Below are 27,523 nucleotides of genomic sequence, written 5' to 3'. Positions count from 1 at the left end.
TGTCAATTTTAGCCAGTTGGGTGTGTGGAGATATGTCAAGATGGCTTTAATTCGTGATTCCACCATCACTCAGGAGGTTGAATGGCTTCTTATGAACTTGAGCATTTGTGTTTCCCCAATTATTTTGTCTATCTTTCTATTGGACTGTTGAGCCTTTTCTTTAAATATTCTGCATATGAGAATTTTCATGAGCTCTAGAGGGCTGGGGACAGGAACAAGAAACCAGAAGCGCCATTAGGGTTCCAGAGGGTAACTGCCCTCAGGACGGTATGGGAGGGGTGGGGGAGGGGCGCTCTAAGAACCCGGGGGACCGGGGGGCTCTGTGATGTACCTGGAGGGGAGCTGCTGATTGGGCGAGGGGGGCCTTATAAGACGCGGGTCGCCAAGGCAGCCCCAAGTGGGAGCGGGCTGCGAGGGCGCTGGACCCCGTGCGCCTGCCCCTTCAGCTCCCATGCACCTGCTGCTGCCCCGCCGGCCTGCTGACCTGTTCGCCTGCCCTGGGCGCCCTCCACCTCTGCTCTGTATGTCTCATCCAAAACCTCCCCAGCCCCTCGCAGCCACCTCGTCGCCCCTTCCCAAATGCCAGTCTTCCCCACTCCCCTCCCTCCCCTCCCCCTTCCTCAGCCCTTCCCTTCCTTCCTGGGTGCCCTGGGCCCCTGGGGGCTGCTCCTCTGGCTGCTCCTCCTCCAGTCCTGGTCAGTGCTGGGTCAGACAAACACGAGTGTGAGTGAACACCGCTTCCCCACGCCTTCTTCTTTGCCATGGGCTGTCAAGGGTTTGAAATGACCGGCATCATGCCCACTGCTATCAGGCTGAGTGCTGGGTCCAAAACCTGCAGGTTCCACACGAAGGGAAGATGACTTGTTGGCACCAGGAAGCAAGGAAGCCTGGCCTGGTAGGAGTCAGGAGCCGGGCTTGCTGCCGTGGGCTCTGTGCCAGTTGGGCATCAGGCTCTGCCAGCTTAGAGTTGGCCCCGCTGTGCTTCATGTTTCCACGAGTGGGTTGTTCAAGGCTCTGAAAGCTTGGCGGCTGTGGGGCAGGGGTGTCTAATGAGTGCTGTGACTGCGGCTCTGTTTAAAGTTCCGGGGGCCTTGTGAACTCTCTTTTCTGATTTACTTATTGGCTTCTAGAACATCTAGTTTGGAAACCAACTCTCCTAGAGACAGACGCGCCTCGGGGCTCCGTGTGCAGTTGGCTTGATGGGAGCTCGCGAAGCACAGCAGCAGCCTGCTCAGGTGAGTCCTGACCAGCAGGCAGATGAGTTACTGTCCTTCCCTCTGTCAAAAGCATCATGGACAGACTGTTGACTTACCCAAAGCAGAAAGTCCACAGGATTGCCCAAACATAGAGATACCCAATCCCAGCGCTGCAAGTCTTCACTCTTACTAAAAGCCAGCATCCTCCACCCTCCCCAACCAAAACAAAACTGTCAAGCAAGTAGGGACACAGGAGAAACCCCCATAGGGAGAAGCAGGGCCCTTTGGATCCTCATGCCCCAGACTCCAAGGAAGGGATCTGGAAAGTCCCACTGGTCAGGGACAGCAGTGCAGCTGGGCAGAATGGCCCGAGCCACCCCACTCAAAGAACTGTTTCTGCAGAGCCAACCAAATCAATGAAGATAGAGATTTCCTTGCTCGTAGGCTGCCCTTTTCATAGAGCAGATGCTCTCTCCCTCATCCTTGAGCATCTCGTGCGCTTCCCACCTCCACCCTTGCTGACAACTATGTCCACCTGCACAGATCCTGACAGCCATCCTAACCATTTGGGGAAGCATGGCCTTCAGGACCATCCAGAAGGCATCTTCATCTTGTGCAAAACATTCCTTGGTGTGTGTGTGTGTGTGTTGCCAGGAGGCATTTTATTTTGTTGCTCTACTGCAGGGAACTTGATTATCCAACTTCCCTCCTGGAAAAGGTCACAGGCTCTGTAAGGGAAGGTACTTGTCCATTGTCCTGCCTTTGGGGTGTTCCTTACAGGGCAAATATTCAGGTATCCTGAGAATCATTTATGCAGAATTTGTCCTTTTGAAACAACGTTCTACTTGATTTTTCACTTCAAATGAATAATTCCTTGGTGAGGATGGTCTGCAGAGGTAAACCCAAGCATCCCATGGTGGCTGGCCACAAAGATAATGACCATCACTGTTGGCCTCGACTTCTATGAGATTATGTGTGAGATCTTAAGAATTGTGATGCCACCCTGTTCATAAATGTGAAGTTGACTATGACCCATGGTCTTGTCGACAAAGATGAAACAGAAAATGTATATCTCTTCTTTCTTTGTATTGCTCTGATTTTTTCCCCTCTTTCCAGATTCTTTCATTAAAATTTTGCTGTGGCCCCTCTCATGTTACCACACACTTAAGTAAATCAAATTCACCTTCCTTAGCTTTCAAAATGATTCCTCTTTGTATTTTTGCTTTCACCATGCAGTATTTTCTTATTTCTTGGAGGCTGAGGCACTCCCAGAAGCACAACTTCAGAGGCCCCTTTCAGAGAGACTGATTCTGGTGCTCAGAGAGCTGTGAGATGTCACAGGAACACTTGTGACAGTGACAAATCAGACAGCACATATTTATAAAGATCCACACTTTACATGCCCCAGCTGAGAGGACCCCAGATGAAAGTGAATAGACTTCAGAGGTTTGTTTTTTTCCTCTCTCATGAGAGGTGAGTTGTTTTTTTTACACAAATCAATTTTATTGAAACATACACCCAAAGTGTACAATCACTGGTACTTGGTAGTATTTGGTAGTTGTGCATTCATCACTTCAATACTTCAATCATTATTAGAGCATTTTCATTATTCCAATAATAAAAACAAAAAACAGACCAAAAAACTTATCTTTCAGTCTTTCTGTGCTTCCCCTGCTGTACACAGCTGTTATTGTTTCTGTCTCTCTAGTTTATTTGTATATTTTGTAAAAAGTCATACATGCAGTATTACCCATATTCATATTTCACATGAGGTTTCACTGTTATACAGTCCCATGTTACATTTGTAAGCTTTCCCTCTAGAAAAATACATGTTCTTAAACTTTCCCCTTTAATCACTCTCATATCCATCTATTGGCACTGCTAGTTACAAACACTATGATGTGCTTTCACAGTTTCTATTCACCTTTAGCAGAGGTTTTAATTTGCATGAAACAACTTGGGGCTGTGGATGAGTGTGAATTACACTGTAGATGTGTTTTCTCCTAAGATTCTTATACAATTCACTTTTTGAGAAATCAATATGTTTGCCATTTGTTGTGGTACCTATACATTCCAGAAATTTCCTATTTATTTTGCCTATGTTCATAGTTGCTGTTTATTGGCTTACGAGTGCCTTGTAAGTGCAGGCTTATATTACAGTGAAACAGGAAGGCAAATTCTTTCCTGTGGTTATTTGGAATTGGGTTTTTAAATAGCTTTGATTCACCTAACTTCAAACTTTATAATGTACAATAATCTACTGTACAATAATGCACTGTTTCTCAGATATTCTATCTACTTAACAATTCAGACATTATGTGTCTTGTGTTCAGAAAGAAGCTGAATTCTGAAAGAAAACATCAACTTTTAAAAAAAGTTGACCTAACAACAGTCTGCATTTAATTTTCACTGGAATAACAACGATAACAGTAATCATCCTACTTACTTATATCAACACATTTATCAGGTATATCAGTTATATCTATACATTTATTGATATAATTGGTATATCATAACACAATGAAGCAACGTATTTATATATGCGTCTCCTCACCACTAAGAATTTTCTCATTTCTCTGTTGTACAGAATTTTTTTTAAAGATTTATTTATTTCTCTTCCCTTTCCCCCACCCCCACCCCAGCTGTCTGTTCTCTGTGTCTATTTGCTGCGTCTTCTTTGTCTGCTTCTGTTGCCGTCAGCAGTATGAGAATCTGTGTTTCTTTCTGCTGCGTCACCTTGTGTCAGCTCTCCATGTGGGCGGCGCCATTCTCAGGCAGGCTGCACTTTCTTTCGTGCTAGGTGGCTCTCCTTATGAGGCGCACTCCTTGTGCGTGGGGGTCCCCTATGCAGGGACACCCCTGCATGGCACGGCGCTCCTTGAGCGCATCAGCACTGCGCATGGGCCAGCTCCACACGGGTCAAGGAGGCCCGGGATTTGAACCACAGACCTCCCATGTGGTAGACGGATGCCCTAACCACTGGGCCAAGTCCGCTTCCCCCAGAATTATTTTTAAAGATTTATTTTTTTATCCCTTCTTGCTGCTTGCTTGCTGTCTGCTCTCTGTGTCCATTTGCTGTGCATTCTTCTGTGTCTGCTTGTCTCCATTTGTTGTGTCATCTTGCTGTGCCAGCTCTCTGCAGGTGCGGGCCATGGTGCAGGCCATCAGCTCTCCACGGGTGTGGGCTGTCGCACAGGCCATCATCTCTCCACGGGCGCAGGCCATCAGCTCTCCATGGGCGCAGGCCATCGGCTCTCCATGGGTGTGGGCTGTCACACAGGCCATCATCTCTCTGTGGGCATGGGCCATCAGCTCTCCATGGACACAGGCCATCAGCTCTCCATGGGTGCAGGCCATCAGCTCTCCACGGGTGCAGGCCATCAGCTCTCCATGGGCACAGGCCATCGGCTCTCCATGGGCGCAGGCCATCAGCTCTCCATGGGTGCAGGCCATCATCTCTCCACAGGCGCAGGCCATCAGCTCTCCATGGGCACAGGCCATCGGCTCTCCATGGGTGTGGGCTGTCACACAGGCCGTCATCTCTCTGTGGGCATGGGCCATCAGCTCTCCATGGGCTCAGGCCATCAGCTCTCCATGGGCTCAGGCCATCAGCTCTCCATGGGCTCAGGCCATTAGCTCTCCACAGGCACAGGCCATCGGCTCTCCACAGGCGCAGGCCATCAGCTCTCCACAGGCACAGGCCATCGGCTCTCCACAGGCACGGGCCATCAGCTCTCTGCAGGCACAGGCCATCAGCTCTCCATGGACACAGGCCATCAGCTCTCCATGGGTGTGGGCTGTCGCACAGGCCGTCATCTCTCTGTGGGCATGGGCCATCAGCTCTCCATGGGCTCAGGCCATCAGCTCTCCATGGGCTCAGGCCATCAGCTCTCCATGGGCTCAGGGCATCAGCTCTCCACAGGCACAGGCCATCGGCTCTCCACAGGCACGGGCCATCAGCTCTCTGCAGGCACAGGCCAGCCTGCCTTCACAAGGAGGCCCCAGGAAACGAATCCAGGGCCTCCCATATGGTAGATGGGAGCCCAACTGATTGAGCCACAGCCACTTTCCTGTACAGAATTTTAATTGCTTGTGGTTGCTTTTGCTCATTCTTTTAAACAAATCAGGTATATTTTTAGAGCCTTTCCAACATATTTACTTCAAGCAGTTTATTCATTTATCAATGAAAAACTAGACTTTTTGACTAATGTACGTTCTTGATTTCTTTTTATGGATTCATAGGTTAATAAGTCTAATTTAATTTTTTGAAAGTCTTTGAATATTTTTGTTAAGAAATGAAAAACTCTTACAATTTTTATAATTGTTTTCCTATTACTTTATTGATGTACAAGTGATGTATATTAAAATGCACCTGTGTGATTTGTTTGGTTTTACATGTTTCCAAATCCATAAAAACATTTCTATAACCAAGATAGTAACCATACGAATTTTTTCCTTCAGACCCTTAATAGTCCATCCACACATCTTCCCTACCAGGTCCTGGACAACCTTCAATCTACAATCTGCCATTATAGATTAAAATTCATTTTGTAGAATTTTATATAAATGGAATGTGGAGTAGATACTGTTTTGTTTTGTTTGTCTGGGCTCTTATATGCACAATCATTTTTAAATCTATCCATGAAGTTGTGTGTATTGATAGTTTGTTACTTTCATTGCTGAGTTTTATTCCATTTATGGATATAACACAATCTGTTAATACATTTACTTGTAAAATGCATGGAAAGAGTGTTCTACTTAATGCTGCCAAATTCACAATTTCCAACAAGAAAATCAGCCAAGCAGAAAACATAAAGCAACTAATTTCCCATCTTTCTTGAAGCAGTAGAATCCACTGGAGGTTTTTGAGAAACCTGGTTATCTCTTAGAGGCAGATTAAAATTCCCAATGAATGTTTTTTGTGCCTCTTTCATTGTACAATTTTTGAGGTTCTCATTATGTCAAGTATTGCTATTTCAGCCAGTTGACATCCTACCACACAATTTTCTGTCTGGACCTGGTTTTTATGGATTTCCATGGAAGCCTGTCAACATTGCTGTCTCCTTGGGAATTATTTTCATTGCTATATTCTTATGGGTGAATATTCTAGATGTGAGTATATTAACTTGTAGGTATACTGTAAGTCATGAAAAACCCAGACTTTTTTAGTCACAGGCCTTTTGTTTCATTTTAGATTACCAGTATGAATGCAAATTAATGCTTGAATTTGAAGCTAACCTGGGTATATAGTTTTAAATGTCTGGTAAACAACTCAGTAAACAAGACAACTGTATAATCTTAAAGTGAACACTTCAATTTTAAAAAACTTTCTGTCAAAAGTGAAATATTAGGTATTAGGGAGGCACTTCCATTTACTGTTCATAGAACTCTGAATTCTCATAACCATCCTAGAAAGAAATTTCATATTAGATAATGCAATGCCTTAAAAATTTATCTTTTTATTCAATATGAAACTTACTTTTCTTCTTTGCTTTAATTGCACTTTTGAGAGTTCTTATAAATCCTGAGATAGATATTTATAAATGTATCCCTCTAGTCATATAAAAGGATCTGTTTTTGACCCATAGAGGAAGTAAGAATTCATTTTACATACCAAAACATTTGTAGCATTATTTTATGAATATGGCAGGATGAAACTTGAAGTCCTGCTTCATCTGAGATCATCACTAAGGCACACTTAATTGATATTCATAGTTCACTGTTAGGTACTAAAGTGACTTCTGACTCTAGGCCAAAGTATCTTCTTTCCATGTACTTTTTGTATATCCCCTAATCTCCCTCTTGTTTCCCCTGGGGATTTCCTTCAGATGAATTCCATGATTTTCCAAGTTGGACCTTTCTGGATGCATTTTTCTTTAACATTCTAGTGTTTCCATGTTACAATAAGATTCCATTATTACACAAGTTTTTCAGGCTGGCCTTAGCAACTAATTGACACTTATAATATTTGAATGGGGAAATATGTTCTAGGTGGAAAAGAGCTGCTACTTCACCTGGTATTTCAATGGGTCCCTGCCTAGATTTGATTATACCATAATTCAGTGATGTTGTTTGGAAATGATGGGGGTTTTGAAGAACATTCTGCCCTCTACAGGAGACATCACCTAGCATTTCTGTTGTTACTTGTGCATTTTGTCCAGCAGTCCCTACTCTCCTGATCTGACCATTTCTGAATTTGTATGGGACAATCATATGACCTGGCTTATTGAAATTGTCAATTCAAACAAATATCCAACTCTTCATAAGTTATCTAATGTGCTTTCTGGTAATTGAAAGAGGTGTTTCTTAGTCCAAAGATTTGCCTCTACTTTTGTTTGCTCATGGGGTTTTTTCTTTTGGTCTCTTTTATTTTTTTAATGTTACATTAAAAAAATATGGGGTCCCCATACACCCCCCACCCCCCTCACCTCACTCCTCCCCCCATAAAAACAACCTCCTCCATCATCATGAGACATTCATTGCACTTGGTGAACACATCTCTGAGCACCGCTGCACCTCATAGTCAATGGTCCACATCATAGCCCAAACTTTCCCACAGTCCACCCAGTGGGCCATGGTAGGACATACAATGTCTGGTAACTGTCCCTGCAGCACCACCCAGGACAACTCCAAGTCCCAAAAATGCCCCCACATCACATCTCTTCCTCTCACTCCCTACCACAAGCAGCCACCATGGCCACTTTCTCCACACCAATGCCACATTTTCTTCTATTACTAATCACAAGAGTTCATGAATAGAATATCAGTAAGTCCACTCTAATCCATATGCTATTCCTCCATCCTGTGGACCTCAGAATGGTTGTGTCCCCTCCACATCTATGTCAAGAGGGGTCTTAGATTCCACCTGATGCTGGATGCAATCTTCCTGCTTTCAGTTGTAGGCACTCTTGGCTCTCTGGTGTGGTGGTTGACCTTCTTCACCTCCATGTTAGCTGAGTGGGGTAAGTCCAATAAACCAGAGTGTAGGAGTTGCAAGTCTGTTGAGGCTCAGGGTCTGGCTATCACATGGTCAGTCCAGAGATTCAAGACTCCTGGGTATACATTAAACCCCAGCAACAACTACAGTTCCAGTAAAAGCAACAGGAGAGACTTGTGGACAAAGATCACATCTGAGTCCATCTCCATCACATAGAAACACAATCTCCAAAGTAGGGCCAACTGACATGGGACTGAACTCCATCTGCCATGACCATAGAACATGTGGGTCTCTGTAGCCCTCAGAAGAACCAATACCTGGGGTTTTATCTACTTTATCTGTCTCTGGGACTCTGGTCAGGTGTGCATAAGGACAACCTCTCTGATAACCTCCCAGTTCTTTTTGGAGACTCAGCCATATAAACTCATTTGTCCTTTCCATTTCCACCTTTTACTCAGGTCAAAAAGCATTTTTAACTCCTGGTATTATATGTAGACTGAGATATTCTGCTGGCCTGAGATAACCCTTTTATTCAAGGTCATTTTCTAGTTACATCATCAGCTGGTACTTGGTAGTAATCCCTCAGTGCCAGGGAGGCTTATCCCTGGGAGTCATGTTCCATGCTGGGGATGGCAACCCATTTACATGCTGAGTTTGGCTTCAAGACTGGCTACATTTGAGCAACACAGAGGCTCTCAGGAGGTAATTCTTAGGCACCCTGCAGCTCTAGGCCTTGTTCTTATTTCAGGTGCACAGGCTCACAAGCATAGTCATTAGTATCAAGGGCTCATTGTTGGGCCTTCCTTTTTTTTGGTCTTTGCCATTGCACTTGGGGGATTGTTGCTGTCACTTTAGGGACTGTGATAGAGCTCCCCTGGCTAGGAACTCAGCACTCCCTCAGTTGTTGTTTTTAATTATAACCACTATGAAAATATCCATTTTTATCTACCCTGAATACTACCCTGGATATCTACCCTGGAGAACTCCCTGCCAAACATGTGTCCCCTGTCAAAAACATCCCACACCAGTATTCCTCCCCTGACATTGTTGATCCTTTCTGTGATCCAAAACTTCTTGAAAAGTGAAATCCAATATATTGCCAGGTTCCATTAATAGTAAAATGGAATATGCTGATGAGTTTAAAGGTTAGATATAGAATACATATTAATTAAGGTAAAAATTAATTGGGGTATCAAAAAATTTAAAAATGCAAAAGTTTTGTTTTTGATGTTTTGCCTTCCATCACTGCAATAAGTGTTGCCCTGTATGCAAATTGGCAAGGCAACTACTTCCATCCTTTCCTCAGTGTCTATGTCCTTTCTTTTTCTTTTTTTTCCCCTAAATATTAAGCTTATCTTCACAAAAGTTTTTTAGATCACAGTAATTCATACATACAATATACAGTACTCCCACATATCCAACATAAAACCCTCATCCCTTCCACAGCAATAATCTTTTTACATATTCATACTATATTTACTGAAACTGATGGACAGATAATGAGACAATAGCTTTCAAACAAGGTAATATTTGGGTTTACATTGTGGTTTATATTTTAGACTATGCAATTTTCTAAATTTTTCGTTATCTTATGTTTTACACCATGATTTACATTTTAGCCTATCAGCCCCTCTATATTTTTGGTGTAATTTAACATGTCTTATATCCATCCTTGTGTAAACTTGTGGAACACTTCTATTGCCCACACAGTTACACTGGTTCCATCTATTCAATACCTCTTTCCCCCTCCCCTTAGGGCCCACAGTGACAGTCAATCTTCATTGCTTGAAGGGCTATGCTCAAAGATACTGCAACAGTGTTGAGGGCTTGACATGCTCAACTGCCCTAATGCATTGGGAGCCACCATTTCTCTTGAGAGATACAATTCCCTCTATTTGAGAACATCAGTCCTCCTCAGGATGTGGGTATACCCTCACTCTCATTATATGGGTCTCTATCCAATGATATACCCCACTATGGCAAAATGAGCACTCACACACTCCCTAGGAGCCTGTCCTGCATCATTATCCCCTTTAAGCATCTTAAACAGGTAAGCTTATTATATTTTTGAAAAAGATTTCTCAGCATTAAACTCTCAACCAAATACCTGACAATCTCCTATATTCGTATGTTCCCCAAATTTCCTCCCAATTTCTTGGGCAATATTACCCATCCTCCTATCCCTAGCCCCCCTCAAGCCCACAAAAGCCCAAGCAAAGACAACACTATGCCCTCATTTTATCCCTTCCTTGTACAAATACTTACCTCTATCTTATCATAGATTTCACCAATGTAGGTGTCAGCTTGCATCCTTCCTCTACCCCTCAATTTCCTTTAAGCCTATTATCCAGTCTTTAGCTCTCTGAGGAAGCTTGGTTTACTTATTTCATATCATTGAGGTCACGTAGTATTTGTCCTTGAATGCCTGGGTTGCTTCACTCAACATAAGGTTCTCAAGATTCATCCGTGTTATCACGTGTGTTTGTAGTGTATTCATTCTTTAAGCTGACTAGCATTCCATTGTATGGATATACCACATTTTATTTATCCATTCATCTGTTGATGGGCCTTGGGGTTGATTCCAACTTTTGGCAATAGTGAACAATGCTGCTATGAACATTGGTGTGCATATATCGGTTTGTGTCCTTGTTTTCAGTTCTACTGGGTATATACCCAGCAGTGGAATTGCTGGGTCATATGGCAAATGTATAGCTAGTTTTTTGAGAAACTGCCAAACTGACCTCTAGAATGGCTGAATCCTTCTGCATTCCCAGCAGCAGTGGATGAGTGTTCCCATTCCTCCACATCCTCTCCAGCACTTGTAGTCTTCTGCTTTTCTCATAGCTTCCAATCTTATGGGAGTAAGATGGTATCTCATTGTAGTTTTGATTTGCATTTCCCTGATAGCTAGAGATTTGGAGCATTTTTTTCATGTGCTTTTTAACCATTTGTATTTCTTCTTTGGAGAAGTGTCTGTTTACATCTTTTTCCCATTTTTTAAATGGGTTTTCTTTTTATTTTCAAGATACAGGAGTTCTTTATATATGCAGGTTATAAGTCTCCTATCAGATATATGGTTACCAAATATTTTCTCCCATTGTGTAGGTTCACTTTTCATTTTCTTGACAAACTCCTTTGAGGTGCAGAAGGCTTTAATTTTGAGGAAGTCCCATTTATCTATTTGTTCTTTTGCTGCTCATGCTTTTGGTGTGAAGTTCATGAAGCCATTTCCTATTACAAGGTCTTGTAGATGCTTCCCTACACTGCTTTCCAAAGTCTTTATGGTCTTGGCTCTTATATTTAAGTCTTTGATCCATCTTAAGTTGATTTTTGTATAAGGTGTGAGATGGTAATCCTCTTTCATTCTTTTACATATGGATATCCAGTTCTCCAGGCACCATTTGTTGAATAGGCCATTCTCTCCCAGTTTAGAGGGTTTGGTGGTTTTATTGAATATTATACGACTATATATATGAGGATCTATATCAGAACTCTCAATTCGGTTCCATTGGTCTGTGTATCTTTTCTTGTGCCAATAACATGCTGTTTTCACTACTGTAGCTTTGTAGTATGTTTTGAAGTCAGTAGTGTGATTCCTCCAATTTCATTTTTCTATTTCAATATGTCTTTGACTATTCAGGGCCTCTTTCCTTTCCAAATAAATTTCATAGCTAGTTTCTCTAGTTCATTAATGAATGCTGTGTTGATTTTTATTGGGATTGCATTGAATGTGTAGATCAGTTTTGGTAGGATAGACTTCTTACTAATATTTAGTCTTCCTATCCATGAACAGGGAATATTCTTCCATTTATTTAGGTCTTCTTTGATTTCCTTGAAAAGTGTTGTGTAGTTCTCTGTGGATAAGTTTTTTATATCTTTAGTTAAATTTATTCCTAGGTATTTGATTTTTTATTTACTATTGTAAATGGTATTTGTTTCTTGATTTCCTCCTGAGCTTTCTCATTATTTCTGTATAGAAATGCTACTGATTTTTGCACATTGATCTTATAACCTGCAACTTTACTAAATTCATTTATGAGTTCTAGAAGCTTTGTTGTAGACCTCTCAGGATTTTCTATGTATAGGATCATGTCATCTGCAGATGATGAAATTTTGACTTCTTCTTTCCAATTCGAATGCCATTTTATCTGGTTCTTGCCTCAGTGCTCGAACAAGTACTTCTAAGACAATGTTAAATAGAAGAGGTGATAGTGGGCATCCTTGTCATGTTCCTGATCATAGAGGGAAAGATTTTAGGATTTCACCATTGAAAATGATGTTGGCTGTGGGTTTTTCATATATACTCTTTATCAAGTTCAGAAAATTTCCTGTATTCCAAATATTTTGCAGTGTTGTTATCAAGAAATGGTGCTGTATTTTATCAAATGCTTTTTCTGCATCTATAGATATAATCATGTGATTTTTTTCCTTCAGTGTGTTTATATGGTGTATTACATTGATTGATTTTCTTATGTTGATACATCCTTGCATACCCAGAATGAATCTCACTTGGTCATGGTATATAATTCATTTAATGTGTTGCTGAATATGGTTAGCAAGTATTTTGTTGAGGAGTTTTGTGTCTAGGTTCATTAGAGAAATTGGTCTGTAATTTTCCTTTCTTGTGGTGTCTTTGTTTGGCTTTTGTACTAGAGTAATGTTGACATAATACAGTGAGTTAGGCAATGTTCCTTCTGTTTTGATTTTTTGGGAGAGTTTAAAGAAGATTGGTGTTGGTTCTTTCTGGAACATTTGATATAATTCACCTGTGAAGCCATCTGCCCCAGGACTCTTAGTTGGGAGGTTTTTATTTTTTATTTTTATTTTATTTTTGACTTTTTTTAATTGACTTTGTAATAATATCACATTAAAAAAAATATATATGAGGTCCCATTCAACCCTACCACCCCCACCCCACCTCTCCCCCCCCCAGCAACACTCCTTCCCATCATCATGACACATCCATTGCATTTGGCAAGTACATCTTTGGGCACCTCTGCACCTCATGGTCAATGGTCCACATCATGGCCCATACTCTCCCCCATTCCATCCAGTGGGCCCTGTGAGGATTTACAATGTCCGGTGCTTGCCTCTGAAGCACCATCCAGGGCAGCTCCATGTCCCAAAGACGCCTCCACCTCTCATCTCTTCCTGCCTTTCCCCATACCCATGAGCCATCATGTCCACTTTTCTCAATCCAATGCCACCTTTTCTATGTGGACATTGGATTGGTTGTGTCCATTGCACCTCTATGTCAAGAGGAGGCTCAGATTCCACATGGATGCTGGATGCAATCCTCCCACTTTCAGTTGTAATCACTCTAGGCTCCATGGTGTGGTGGTTGTCCTTCTTCAACTCCATCTTAGCTGAGTGTGGTGAGCCCAATAAGTCAGATTGTAGGTGCTGGAGTCTGTTGAGGCTCAGGACCTGGCTATCATATTGTCAGTCCAGAGATTCAAATCCCCTAAATATATCTTAAACTCTGACACTAACTGCACCTCCAGCACATTAGCATGAAAGTCTTATGAAGAGAGATCCCATCTGAGTCCAGATTCATCACACATAAACACCAGTTCCAAAGAGGGGCCATCTGACCTGGTAGTTAACCCCATCGGCCATGACCATAACTCCCATGGGTCTCTTTAGCCCTCGAAGGAACCGATATCTGGGGGTTGTATCTGCTTTATCTGTCTCTCAGACTCTGCTCAGTTGTGCATAAGGGCAATCCTTCTGACAGCCTCCAGACTCTTTTTTAGAGACTCGTAGCCATATAAACTCATTTCTCCTTTCCATTTCCCCCTTACATTAGGTCAAACAGCATTTTAAAGTCATGTTATTTTATGTAGACAGGGATATTCCGCTGATCCGCGTTGAACCTTCCGTATGAGGTCATTTTCCAGTTGCATCATCAGTTGGTAGTTGATAGTGGTCCCTCGGTGCCAGGGAGGCTCATTCCCGGGTGTCATGTCCCATGCTGGGGGGAAGGCATTGCATTTACATGCTGAGTTTGGCTTCGAGACTGGCCACATTTGAGTAACATGAAGGCTGACAGGAGGAAATTCCCAGGCACAATGCTGCTCTAGGCCTTGTTCTTATTTTAGGCTTATCAGCTCACAAGCATAGTCATTAGCGTCAGGGGCTCACTGTTGAACCCTCACTCCCTCCCGGTCCCCACCGCTGCACCTGGGAGACTGTCGCTGCTCCGCTAGGGACCACGACAGAGCACCACTGGCCAGGAACCCAGTACCCCCCCTACTGTGGTTTTTAATTGTTGCCACTATGAGTATATAGTTGGGAGGTTTTTAATGACTGATTTTATATCTTTACTTTTGATTGGTTTGTTGAGATTTTCAATTTCCTCTTTTGTCAATGTAGGCTGCTTCTGTGTTTCTAGGAATTTGTCCGTTTACTCTAAAGTGTCCTTGTTGGGATATAGATTTTCAAGGTATCCTCTTATGATAGTCTTTATTGATCTTCTCAAAGAACCAGCTCTTGGTTTTGTTTATGTTTCAAGTTTTTTTTCTATTTCATTTAAATCTGCTCTGATATTTGTTATTTCTTTCTTTTTTCTTTTGGTTAGTTTGTTGTTGTTTTTTTACTAATTCCTCCAAGAGAGCAATTAGTTCTCCAATTTTAGCTCTTTTTTAAAGAGTTTCAGCAAGATTGGTGTTAGTTCTTTCTGGAATGTTTTGTAGAATTCAGCTGTGAAGCCATCTGGCCCTGGGCTCTTCTTAATTGGGAGGTTTTTAATGACTGATTCTATCTCTTTCCTTGTGATTGGTTTGTTGAGATCATCAATTTCTTCTTTCATCAATATATGCTCCTTATGTGTTTCTAGAAATTTGTCCATTTCCTCTGAATTGTCATTTTTGTTGGAATATAGTTTTTCAAATTATCCTCTTATGATAGTCTTTATTTCTGTGGGGTCAGTGATGATATCTCCTTTCTCATTTCTTATTTAGTGTATTTGCATCTTCTCTCTTTTTTTCTTTGTTAGTCTAGATAAGGGCTTGTCAATTTTATTGATCTTCTCAAAGAATTAGCTCTTGGTTTTGTTCATCTTTTCAAGTGCTTTCATATTTTCTATTTCATTTGATTCTGCTCTTATCTTTGTTCTTTGTTTCTTCTTCCTGTGGTGTTACTTTGTTGTTTTTTCTCTAATTCCTCCAAATGTGCAGTTAGCTCTTCAATTTTTGCTCTTCTTTTTTGATGTATGAACTTTTGGTTATAAATTTCCCTCTCAGTACTTCTTTTGCTGCATCCCATAGGTTTTTGTATGTTGTGTTATCATTTTCATTAGTTTCAGGGTAGTTTTTTATTTATTTTGAGATTTCCTTTTTGGCCCATTGTTTTTTCTAAGAGTGTGCTGTTTAATTTCCATATCTCGGTGTGAAATCTGGGCCTCTGGCCCTTTCAGATTTGCAGTTCCACTCCACTGTGGTCAGAGATATTATTTGTATGGTTTTGATCTTTCTGAATTCATTGAGCCTTTCTTTGTGACCTAGCATATGGTCTATCTTGGAGAATGATCCATGTGCACTTGAGAAAAATGTATATCCTGCTATATTTGGGTGTAATGATCTGTATATGTCTATTGGATCCAGCTCCTCTAATATACTGTTCAAAATTTTTGTTTCTTTATTGATTCTCTTTTGAGATGTTCTGTCCAAAGTTGATAGTGGTGTATTAAAGTGTCGCACTATAATTGTAGAGGCATCTATTCTTTCACATAGTTTTTCCAGTGTTTGCCTCACGTATTTGGAGGCACCCTTGTTAGGAGCATAAATATTTAAGATTGTTCATTCTTCTTGAAAGATTATCTGTTTCACTAATTGTAGTATCCATCTTTGTCTCTCACAATTGTTTTCCATTTAAAATCTATTTTGTCTGATATTAATATAATACTCCTGCCTTTTTTGGTTATTGTTTGCTTTTAAGATTGCTTCCCAGCCATTCACTTTCAACCACTTTGAATCCCTGGGTCTAAGATGTGTTTCTTGTAGACAGCATATAGATGGGTCATATTTCCTTATCCAATCTTCCAGTCTGAATTATTTGACAGGTGAGTTTAATCCATTGACTTTCAGTGTTATTACTTTCAAGGAATTATTGATGTTAACCATATTCCTTTGGACTTGTGTTTGTTATATTTTGTCATATTTTGTTTGTTTCCTTTTCTTTTTGTCTTTTTTGTTGCTCTTACACTCTCCAACTGTGCCTCTCCTGTTTTTTTCTTTCTTCCTGCAGACTCCCTTTAGTATTTCTTGAAGGGCAGGGTTTTTTTTTTGGCATACTCTTTTAATTTCTGTTTATCTGTGAATATTTTGAACTCTCCATCATTTTTGAATGCTAGTTTAGCTGGGTAGAGTATTCTTGGTTGGAAATTTTTTTCTTTTAGTACCTTGAATATATCATACAACTGCCTTCTTGCCTCCATGGTTTCAGATGAGAAATCAGCAGCTAATCTTATGGAGCTTCCCTTGTATGTGACGGTTCTTTTTTCTCTTGCTGCTTTTAGAATTTTCTCTTTGAGCATTGGATAATTTGACAAGTATATGTCTCTGGGTGGGCCTGTTGGGATTTATGGTGTTTGGGGTGCATTGTGCTTCCTGGACATGCACATTCATCTCTCTCAGTAGATTTGGGAAGTTTTCAGCCATTATTTCCCCCAACACACCTTCTGCCCCCTTTCCCTTCTCTTTTCCATCTGGGATGCCTATAATACATATGTTTGTGCACTTTGCATTGTCATTCAGATCCCTAAGTCCCAGTTGGATTTTTTTTTCTTATCTTTTTATCAATCAGTTCTACTCTCTGTTTGATTTCAGATGTACTGTCTTCCATGTGGCTAATTCTCTCCTCTGCTTCTTCTAATCTGCTGCTATTTGCTGAGAGTGTATTTTTGATTTCTTGAACTCTGGTGTTCATCACTATCGTATCTGTTATCATTTGTGTATATGACTGCAATTTCTTCTGTATTCTCTCCAAGTGTTTTCTTTATATTGTTAATCTCTTCCTTTACTTCATTAAGTTGGTCTCTAATATATGTTTTGAGAGTTATAATTACTTGTCCAATGGTCTGCTCCTGTTCCTGGTTTTTAGTTTGTTCATTGGATTCGGCCATGTTTTCCTGATTATTGGTTTGGTTTGTAGTTTTTTGTTGCTTTCTGGTCATCATTTTATCTTGACAGGTTTAATCAGTTCCTTAGCTTCTTTGTCTAGTCTTGGGGATTAATTAGTTGTTCATGCATAAGTGTTATGCCATCTCTTTGTCACTTTGTTCTTCTTACTCTATTTTCTTGTTGCTGGCTAAGTTCACTTTGAAGGAAAATATTAGGGCCAGGGAAAGCAAAATGAATAAGAAAATGTATAAAGTAGTATTGGTAATAAATGTTAACAGAGCCACAATGTGAGATCTAGAAGAATGGATATTAGACTCATGTAAGTTATGTAGAGTTATAGCAGTAAGTAGAGTACCTATAATTGGACGGTCAACTGAATATGGGGAAGAATATAGTATGAATTAAAAGGCCAGTGTTTTCATGAGAGAGCAAAAGAGAAAAGAATGACAATAATATCAAGAGTGGATAAAAGACAGAAAACAGAACAAAGGTATAAGAAATAAAAAGACAATTTGGGAACCAAAGAAAGAGAGGTGGAATGTAAGAGAAACAGTAGATGAAGGAGGATAGAAAGATGTAGGGAAAAGAGGATCGTATAGGTGTCCAAAATCAATACACACAGAAAAGAAGAAATGGAGGATGAGGAAAGACAGCAAATGTGAAGCATTCCCTGCAGCACCTACTATATAAAGAAAATAAAATAAAAAGAAGAAAAAGAGAGAAAAGGAAAAAAAAGAGAACAGAAAAAGAGGGGCAAAGAAAAGGGGGGAAACAAGCTAGAAAAAGAAAAAGAGAAAAAGACTAAATAAATGAAAAAGGACTTCAGGGATAAAATGGGAGAAAAGATGGGAGACCAGGAGACAATGCAATATTAGCAAAAAAGAACCAACGTTTCAAGTTAGGAATCCTCTTTGCAGTTAAATAATACACTTAGGGATCTGACCTTCCCCCTTACTCCTTTCCTCACTTCTCTCTCTCCCAGGGCAGCAGGAAAGCTACCTAAAAGGTCCAGTAGGAGATTCAAGTAGGTCCTTATTGAACCAACTCAACACAGAAGACTATGACTCTTTATTTCCAGCATGAGAGCACCTACACCTCACTGGAAACCCCAAATGTGCTATTGGAAGCTTGGATAGCACCTATAGTCCTTTCCCCTTAGGTGTGCTAGGGGAGGTCTAATTGATTTTCTGACTCCACCTTCTCCCAGACCAAGTTTCCCATCCCAGGACGTTTAGGTAAATTGGGCTTTCTCAGCAGATTTGCCTCTCCTTTCTTCCCAGACTCTCCCCAAGTCAGCTGGTATACTCCAAGTTCAAGGAGAGAGAGAGAAAAAAACAACACAAAACACGGAGGGCTTGGGTAATCCAGGACCTCAGATGGACCTCAGAGTGCAGTGGATTCGGGGATGGGAAGTCCATGATATTGCAGACTCAAGGTGTGTGAGTCTCTGGAACATGGGCCACTAGGGTTTAAGGGACACAGACCTGGGAACCATGCATCTGGTTAACATGGGGCCTGGGAACACCGCAGCACAACAAAGTTTTCAGGGATCACAGCAGCCGGGCTGCCAGCCCTAGGGGGAGGGGTTCCACCCACAACTTCTGACCTCCATGTCAGAGACCCAAAATTCCACCTCTCGTAAGAATCTCTTCTGTCACTGTCTCACCAAATCGACATCCAGAAATCTCCTGCCCTGCAAGCCCCTGAAACAGCCTGTTTAGGGTTTGGTAACACCACAGCACAACAGAGATTTCAGGATCACTGTGCCTGGGCTGCCAGCCTGAGGGGGAGGGTCTCCACTCACTACCTCTGACCTCCATGTCAGAAACCCAAAATTCCACCTCTTGCAAGGATCTCCTCCGTCACTGTCTCACCAAATCAACATCCCACCCTGCAAGCCCCCGAAATGTCTGCTCTGGGCTTGGGAACAACCCAGCACAACAAAGCCTTCAGGAATCACTGTAGCTGGGCCACCAGTCCCAGGGGGAAGGGTCCCACCCACAATCTCTGACCTCCATGCAAGAGACCCAAAATTCTACCTCTTGCAAGAATCTCCTCTGTTACCGTCTCACCAAATCGATGTCCAGATACCTCCTGCCCTGTGAACACCCAAAACAGCCCAGTCCAGCAGGACTCCGACCCTGCCCAGCCGCATCTCTGCAGGAGAGATTATGAGGTGCACTCACTCAGACACCATCTTGCCCCACCTCCCCTGCTCATGGGTTTCTAAAACAATTCCTGAATCTGAAACTTGTGTTTCCATTTAGGAATTGACAAATAAATGATTTGAGGCTAACCATATCATATCATATTTATTATAAAAATATCTGTAATTCCTGTTATTAAAAACAAATAGATTTGTACATGTTTAAGAAAGGTGTAGACAGACTTTAATTCCAAAATAAGGTATTTGCCTTAGTGCTTGTACCACAAATTGATTTTTTTAAAATTATTTTTTATTTATTTCTCTCCCCACCCCAGTTGTCTGCTCTCTGTGTCCATTCTCTGTGTGCTCTTCTATGTTCACTTGTATTCTTGTCTGTGGTACACAGAATCTGTGTCACATTCTGTTGCATCATCTTGCTGCATCAGCTCTCTATTTGTGTGGCACCACTCCTGGGCAGGCTGCAACATTTTTTTGCTCTGGGCAGCTCTCCTTATGGGGCACACTCCTTGTGCATGGGGCTCCCCTATGTGGGGACACCCCTGGGTGGCACAGCACTCCTTGCATGCATCGGCACTGTGCATGGGCCAGACGGGTCAGGAGGCCCTGGGTTTGAACCTTGGACTTCCCATGTGGTAGGCGGATGCCCTATCCATTGGGCCAACTTCGCTTCCCCAGAAACTTATTGTGAAGTATTACTTACCACTTAAATGAGAAGTTCTTTTTAAAATGCTTTTCTATTTTTTCACAGATATCTCCTGTCATTTCTGTTTCCTTAGAGAACCCTGAGTAATACAGGATTCATTATTCTAAACAATCCAATATTAAAATTTCTCTTGCTTATGATTTTGAAGCCTTATCAGGATTTAGAAGATTTTTATCAATAAAATGTTTTGACATTAAATTTAATTTTGTTTACTTTCTCTTAGGTAGAGCATAGATTTTATCCAGGTAAGATTTTAGCTTATGTTGTCTACACAGCGTTTTCTCAATATTGGTGCTTGGTGTGGGTTCTAATGCTGTTAGAAGAAGATTCAGTGATTTCTGATGCCTGGTATCTTGATAACTTGGAAAAATTTAGAATTAATGGCTTGTTGATCTGAATGAAGGAGTAGATAGCAATACCACCAACTGAGAAAGGAGACTGAGAGGGGAACAGACTGTGGGACTCGGGAGAAGAGGAGTTTGACTTAGCGTAGAAATTTTTAGGGAGCATTGATGATCATCTGAGGTTTGGGGTGAGTGGTGTCTGGCACAACCTGGCTCTATGGACAAAGTAAAAAGAAGACACTGTTGGTGTGTATCAAGAAATGTAAGGCTCGGGGAAGACTCCAAATATTGCTGGGCAAATTAATTCTCTACTAGGCATTTAAGCCAGATGTTGTGAAGGTTAAGTGGAAGGAGCCATTAATTCCAGAGGAGAATGAGGAGAAATAAGCATGATGCAAAATGGGGATAATGAATTCCATACGTGCATCATATGTGGGGCAATTAAGATATAGTGTTTCTTGAGATCCATGGCCTCAATACATTATGTATTAGGTCAGATTAGAGAATTCAGTACCAGTCAGGGAAGTCTGAAATCCTAAGTATTGTCCTAGATAACAGATCATGTGCCTTTGCTCCTAATAATTAGGGTATTTCCATTTTATTCATTTCTCCTAATTTTCTTATGGGCAGGTCTATGTTGAGAAGACAAAATATCTGAGACTTTGAAGTACTGCATGGGGGAAAAAAATACTCATGAAAATAGTATCCAATTATAAAGAGAAGGTATTTTTAATTTTTTCAGGTTTCAACTTGAATTCTTTCCATGCATCTTCTGATTCCATTATTGGATGATTTCTTTCATTAGAGTGTCGTAGATCAAAATTTTCTATAAACAATCTAAATCTTTGGGATGCCTTTGGAATGTTGAAGAGGAGCTTCAAATATCTGTTTAAAATCTAGACTGAGATAGATACACCATACGTGCACTGCATCTTAATCTATCCAATGATATGAGTATATTCCACCTAGGTTTGGGAACCATATTTATAACATTTAATTAAGTTCTGATGTTACACTTACAGATGCATGTATTTTCTTACAAATTCCTTTTGTTTTCAAGATGGGTGCGGTTGATTTGAAAGAGTACAATTACTGATAAAATATTTCATTTTCCAAATTGTGCTGAATATTGTTGAAAGTTGTGGTGTTAAGCTGATTTCTTGCCGTTTGCAGGAGTGTAGTTACATTTCCTGGGGTCATGCTATTTTTACCTCTTTCCATTATTTATCTTCACAACTCACTGCACAGGTACATTTGCCTTTATACTCCCTATTGATTTGCATATGCTCCTTGGGGACTTGGTTGTCTGCTCAGAGCTCTATTAATGCAGTTTCCCTCAAAATGGGCACTGAGTACATCAGATAGGTGAGCAAGATGATGTCACATTCCCAACTGCTCATTCTGCTGGTGTTCTGGTCCTCAGGTGAGAGATTTAGAAGGGTATTATCTTTATAAATTTTGAGAATGGTTTTAACATGCAGAGTGAGCAAATCATTTCATCTAAAGCAGATCTGAATATACATGATAAATAAGAAAACTTAGTTTTAGGTACATATTTTATACATTCATGATTTAATGTATTCTCTATATTCTTTTCTGGTTGCAGGTGCCAGTGGGGACATCGTGATGACCCATTCTCCAGGCTCTGTGGCAGCATCTGCAGGAGAGACCATCACCCTCAAGTGCAAGTCCAGTCACAGTGTTAGTGACAACTTACATTGGTACCACCAGAAACCAGGACAGGCTCCTAAACTGCTCATCTATTATGCATCCAACAGGACATCTGGAGTCCCTGATCGATTCAGTGGCAGTGGGTCTGGGACAGATTTCACTCTCACCATCAGCAGATTCCAGCCTGAAGATCTGGGAGATTATTACTGTCAGCAAGGTAGCAGCTATCCTCCCACAGTGCTTCAACCTCAAACACAAACCTCCTCCCCAGGGCTGTAGGGCAGTGAGTCTTGCAGCACCAGCTGCTTCCTCCTCGAATAGACTTGAATATGTTTGCTTCCTCCATCTGTCTGAGAAATCACATCCTTTAGGGGACTGTACCATAGAAATCTTTTTTTTCTCTTAGCCAGATCAAGTGACAGGGTGAATTGACTCTCTAGGTTAGGGTCTTTTAAACTTTACAGCCTTATGGATTGATTATCTATTCAATGTATCTCCTTAATGTTTAAAAATTTATCATCTTCTTTCCTTATCCCTTCCATATTCTTCATTCTCCCCCATCATCCTTCAACTCTGGTCCTTCCCTAGATTAAATCCTTGATCCTTCCTATTCAAAGCTTTCCCTACGGAAGGTCATTTACTTCCCTTACTCTTTTCCTTCACTGGACCCTTTGCCATCCATGCCTTTCTTTTCATTGTCACAAAAGATGATCTGATTTGCTACTCTACCTTCTTTTTTAATTTAGATAACCATTTTCATTTCTTATTGCCATCAAATAGTAACTGTGGGTGCCTTAATATACTGTATTCATTCAAGACTGCTTAGGTTATAAGGGATGATGCTCAGCCAATGAAATATGATGATTTCAGGTTGGCCGCTGCTTTGTGGCTGGAATTGAAAGCTCCACTTTCAAAATAAGGGGAGGAAGAGACAGTTGGGCACCAACTTCAGCTACTGATAAGTAAATTCACTGGACAAAAATATAACCTTAAGGACAGTTACGTTTGAAATAGTTCCAGTGAGAAAAAGGCCAGGACCTGGCATCTTAACTCAGCACCTGGCAGAGGGGAAGCTGGGATGAGTGAAAATCACAGTGTATTGGGGACCGGCTTCCTTCCATCCAGGCCATATTGCAATTCTAACCTAGGCCCCAGTCCCACCTCTACAGGGAGGAAGCTGGGGGACCTGAGGCAGTCTCTCAAGGAAATTACTGGCCAAATCTCAGAGGCATTTGATCACTGGATGTTGGCAATGCAAGTCACACTGGGGGAATTCTGTGGCTGGAATTGGAAGCTCCATTCCCAAAAACAGGGGAGAAGCAGATATTTGGCCACTGCTTTCAGCTACTGATGAGTAAATTTGGCTTGCTGAAGTATAATACTAAGAATATCTAAAGTTTGAAACTGTTGAAGTCTGAAAGAGACCTTTGTCCTCCATTTTGACCCTGCCCCCAGTGTGAGGGGAAACCTGGCTGAACAAAATCACAGTGACTGTAGGAACCAGTTTACTTCACCCAGATCACCCTGAAGCCTTAGCCCAGGCTTCAGCCCCAACTCTTGCAGGGAGGAGGCTGGAGGGCCCTGCACAAGCCTATCAAGGTAACCACAAGTACATCTGGTTAGCAAAGACTGAATAATCAGTATTCTACTGGGGCAAATGTGGTCATCTTTGGACCTGAACTGCCTAGATCGTTGCCCACATATACAGCTCCACCCCTACCCAAGGCAAGGGAGAAAGGGATGTGAAGCTTCATTAGGCTCTCTGGGCAGCTATAGAGTAGGCTAACACAACTTGTATTATTCCACAAAACTGTGACTTTGTCCCTTCCCCTGGGAAAGGAGAAAGTTGGGAGAAGCTTCCTTGGTCCCTGGTGCAATGAGGGCAGCTTCAGCCTCCATATCTTGTAACACCAACTACATCCTTGGCTCCTACTGCACAACCAACAAGGGAGAAAGGGCAGGAAGCCTGAAACTAATGAGAAAAACTAAACCCAGAATAAATACTCTAGTAAGCCAGATGTCAAGACACAACCAAAAATTATAATCCACACCAAGAAACAGGACGATATGGCCTAGTTAAAAGAACAAGATAAGCCTCCAGATGACATAAAGAAGTTGAGACAACTAATCATAGATGTTCAAACAAATCTCCTTAATAAATTCAATGAGGTGGCTAAAGAGATTAAGGATATTAAGAAGACATTGGATGAGCACAAAGTAAATTTGAAGGCGTACATAGAAAAAAAGCATATCTTATGGAAATGAATGGTGCAATATGTCAAATTTAAAAATATTGGAATCATAAATAGCAGATTTGAGGAGGCAAAAGAAAGGATTGGTGAGTTTAAAAATGGCCTCTGAAAGTGAACATACAAAAGAACAGATGAAGAAAAGAATGGAAAAAATTGAACAAGGTCTCAAGGAACTAATGACATGAAAAATCTTGAAAACATACATGCCATGGGTATCCCAGAAGGAGAAGAGATGGGAAAGGAGGACAAAACTAATATTTGAAGAAATAATGGTTGAAAATTTCCCAACCCTATTGAAGGACATAGATATCCATGTCTAAGAAGCGTAATGTATTCCCATTCAAAATACTCCAAATAGAATAACCTCAAGGCACACACTGATCAACATGTAAATGCCAAAGTCAAAGTGAGAATTCTGAGAAAAAGATAAAGGCAATGCATAAAAATAAGGATACCCAATAAGATAGAGTGCTGATTTCTCACAAGAAACCATGGAGGCAAGAAGACAGTGGTATGATATATTTATGATTCTACAAGAGAAAAACTTACATTCAAGAATCTTATATTTGGCAAGATAATATTTCAAAAATGAGAGTGAGTTTAGAATATCAGATATAAACAGAATCTGGGAGAATTTCTAAAGAAGAGACCAGATCTTCAGGAAACACTAAAGGGTGTGCTAAGCCTGAAAAGAAAAGACAGGAGAGAGGCCTGGAAGAGTATCTTGAAATGAAGATTATCTCAATATAAGTACCAAATGTTAAAAGAATGGTGAAAATAAAATATGGCAGATAACACTCAAAGAGGCAGGAATAAACTAACCAATGATATAAAACACTAGTATTCAGAAAACTGCAACTCAGTGTTAAAAAAAAAAAGAAAAAGAAAAACGGCCTAAATAAATGGAAGCACACTCCATGCTCATGCATTAGAAGACTAAATATCATTAGGATGTCAATTCTACTCTAATTTATGTATAGATTCAATGAAATCCTGATAAAAATTCTACCAACATTTTTTAAAAATTTGAAAACATAATTATCAAATTTATTTGGAACAGTAAGAGGTCCTGACCAGCCAGAAACATTTAAAATGGAAAAGCACACTCTCATCTCCAGATTTTAAAGCTTGTTATCTAGCTGTAGTGGTAAAACAGCATGGCACTGGCATAAAGACAGACACATAGACAAATGGAATCCAATTGATGCTTCAGAAACAGACCTTCACATGTATGGTCAAGTGAATTTTGACTATCCTGTCCAATCTACACATCTTGGGCAGATCAGTCCATTCAACAAATGGTGCTGAAAGAACTGGATATCTATAGCCAAAAGAAGAACAGAGGACCCCTATCTCACACCTTATCAAAAAATTAATTCAAAATGAATCAAAAACCTAAACATAAAAGCAAGAACCTTAAAGCTTCTAGAGAAAGCGTAGGAAAATATCTTCAAGAGCTCTGGTAGGTGGTAGATTCTCAAAGCAGATAAGAGAAGGCCAAGGATGGGCTACTGATATTTAATGTCTATAGAAGTTTTAATTAACTTTTCTGTATAAGGGTGGGAATGTATAAAGTGTCTGATAATACATAGCAATGAGCAGTTAGTTTATAAATGGGGATGTGGCTGAAAATGGTTGTAAAAGAAAATCAACAGAATGCTAGAGAATGTTCTAGGAACTGAAAAGCATGATAAACCAAGATGTGGATGGGAATGGTGTTTGATGGTACAAATGCAGGAGTGTCCTTTGTTAGCTAGTGGAAATGTACATCACTACCTGGGGTGGTGGGAATGTGGTGAAGCATGGGAAAAATACAGGTGGATTGAACTGTGGATTGTAGTTAGCAGTAATTAAATAATATTCTTTATTTTAAAGGTATATTTATTTATTTCTCTCCCCTCCCCCCCACCCCTGTTGTTTGTTCTCTGTGTCTATTTGCTGCGTCTTCTTTCTTTGACTGCATCTTTTGTTGTCAGCAGCATGGGAATCTGTGTTTCTTTTGGTTGCATCATCTTGCTGCATCAGCTCTCCGTGTGGGTGGCACCATTCTTGGGCAGGCTGCACTTTCTTTTGCACTGGGCGGGCTTTCCTTATGGGGCACACTCCTTGCACGTGGGACTCCCCTATGCGGGGGACACCCCTGCAAGGCAGGGCACTCCTTGTGTGCATCAGCACTGCACATGAGCCAGCTTCACATGGGTCAAGGAGGCCCAGGGTTTGAACCACAGACCTCCCATGTGGTAGACGGATGCCCTAACCACTGGGCCAAGTCCGCTACATATATAATATTCTTGCATCTATGCCAAAGATGTTCTTTGTTGATAATGGGACAGTATGCAAAGTGTGTGCCAAATGTACACTCTGGAGGTGATAATAATCAGTTGGCATTATCTTACCTGTAACAAATATCCTGCCACAGTGTGGTGTGTTGCTAGAGGGATGTTGTTTGGGAATTCTGCAAATATACAGATTGTTTTATAGGATTACAACTTCTTTCATAAAAATATATTTAAAAAATAATAACAGTGTGTTTTGTGGGAAAATACACCAAATGTAAGATAATGATTATAATTAGTAGTAAAATTTTGACAATATTCTTTCTTCAGGTGTAACAAACGTCTCATGACAATGCAAGCTGTTGTTGGAGGATTGATGTATGGGACTCCTGTATGATGTTATGCTTGCTTTGTAAGTTCACAACTTTTACTGTGTATTTTTTTTGTATCTTTATATATAAGTGATACATATATAATAATAATAGGGTTGGTTGGGGGAAAACACTTTAGTTAGTAGTAATATATTGACTCTTTAATATATTAAAGAGTAATGCTCTTTAATAACTAGTTAAAAATGTTTAACAACAATGCAAGGTACTGGTGGTAGGGTGAGGTACAAGAGTCCTGTATGCTGTTATATATGTTTGTTTTGGAAGTGTTCACAATTATTACTATATATGTATTGTTTATGTAAGTTTATGTATGAGTGACATTTGTCAATAAATTTAAAAATCTGCATAACCAGAAAACAATTTCATAGACTGAAATAATTGTTGACTTAATGTTGTATGTTCATTCAACAGGAAATTTTAAGTGACATCTCTTGGCTTGACATAGAGAGACTTTACTACATAG

The 27,523-nt window shown here is 40.8% G+C and overlaps 1 long non-coding RNA gene across 1 annotated transcript; it reads left to right on the top strand.

Annotated features, from left to right (window-relative positions):
• Window positions 1-1,134: 1,134 nt before the first annotated feature.
• On the top strand, window positions 1,135-21,150 carry LOC131273833 (uncharacterized). Its single transcript, XR_011646050.1, has 3 exons — window positions 1,135-1,235; window positions 20,349-20,370; window positions 21,100-21,150. It is a non-coding gene; the product is annotated as an uncharacterized lncRNA (long non-coding RNA).
• Window positions 21,151-27,523: the final 6,373 nt, after the last annotated feature.

Source organism: Dasypus novemcinctus, chromosome 17 (assembly GCF_030445035.2).
Source record: "Dasypus novemcinctus isolate mDasNov1 chromosome 17, mDasNov1.1.hap2, whole genome shotgun sequence".
In the NCBI taxonomy this organism is placed as follows: Eukaryota; Metazoa; Chordata; class Mammalia; order Cingulata; family Dasypodidae; genus Dasypus; species Dasypus novemcinctus.
Note: the sequence above shows the minus strand (reverse complement) of the source record. Positions and strands in the feature narration are given on the sequence as shown.